The sequence below is a fragment of the Octodon degus genome, unplaced genomic scaffold, assembly GCF_000260255.1.
Source record: "Octodon degus isolate 3935 unplaced genomic scaffold, OctDeg1.0 scaffold00205, whole genome shotgun sequence".
NCBI lineage: Eukaryota > Metazoa > Chordata > Mammalia > Rodentia > Octodontidae > Octodon > Octodon degus.
The window spans coordinates 3,886,169-3,887,406 of NW_004524781.1; positions in this window are offsets into that span (position 1 = coordinate 3,886,169).

Consider the following 1,238-nt stretch of genomic DNA (forward strand, 5'->3'; position numbering starts at 1 on the left):
AAAAAAAAAAAAAAAAAAAAAATCAGAGACTTTAATTATTTGAGCAAAAGGAAATGAATTCTCTTGACAACTGACAGTCTTGGAAGGTGAGCCTGCTTACCTGAACATTTCAGTCCTAGTCAACATGTTGATTCCACCACATAAAAACCTAAGCCCAGAATCAACTTCACCACCCCCAGACTTCTATCCTGCAGAAAATGTGATATAAATTACTTGTGATTTAATCCACTCAGTTTATCATGATTTTTTCTACATTCATTGAAAACTGATATAATAGTCACAGACCACTTAGCCTAGTAAAATCTACATTTCTGAGCTATTCATTTACATAGAACTTTTATGTGTGATTAATATTAATTGTTATGTTTCTGTATAAGATTTGCCATGTAGATATTTAAATTTACAAGTTACCAAAAGGAATATGCTTGTCAAGTAAAATTCTCTAACTTTTCTTTTAGAATATTATTGGACCAAATCTAGTGCTCTGCCTCTTCCTTCTCCATAGCAAGATCTAAATCAAAACTCCCCGAACTAGAACATATCAAGAATCCTTCATTTCATTCTTCTTTAGCACATCAGCCCACACAAACTAGGCTATTTGTATAGTTGTGTTACAAAGAGATTGGCTGCACCTGCTCCATTGCTTTCTTTGAAAAGCCTGTCTGAATTCTTTATAGCTCAGTTTCTCTGCTCAAGATAATAATTCTTCCTCTCTTACAGAAGACTAAGCCTAGATTACTGTTATATTATTGCCCTTTCTTCTGGAAATCCCAAAGAACTGAAACTAAAACTTAGGTAAGGGTGTGCATGTGATGGGGTGAGAAGTCACAATGGCTCACATCGGGAAGCGACCTCACTTCCGTCTGTGGTTCCCACCTTGCAGTTTGGTGTTCCTGTGCAGAGAACTTGGCTTTTCCAATTGTCCAATACTCCAGAGTGTCAGGCTCTGATTGCAAGCTGCAATCATAATATCTCTCGGAAAGTTTTTCTTTTTCTTCTTTTAGAATAAGGTTCATCTTAAGTGTACCCATTTCTTTTAGGAACCTAATGAAAACTAACACAGCCCTGAAATATCAGTGCCTTCACTTTTCTTTCTGAGCCCCTGAAACACTCAAAGTACCTGGGTTGCAAGTTACTACAGGTTTAATAAATTTTCCCTTAATGCATAATGATGGCTGACTTCCCAGCCATGGAGAGATGCATATTTTCTGAATTCCATCTTCTCTGCTCTAGTTATC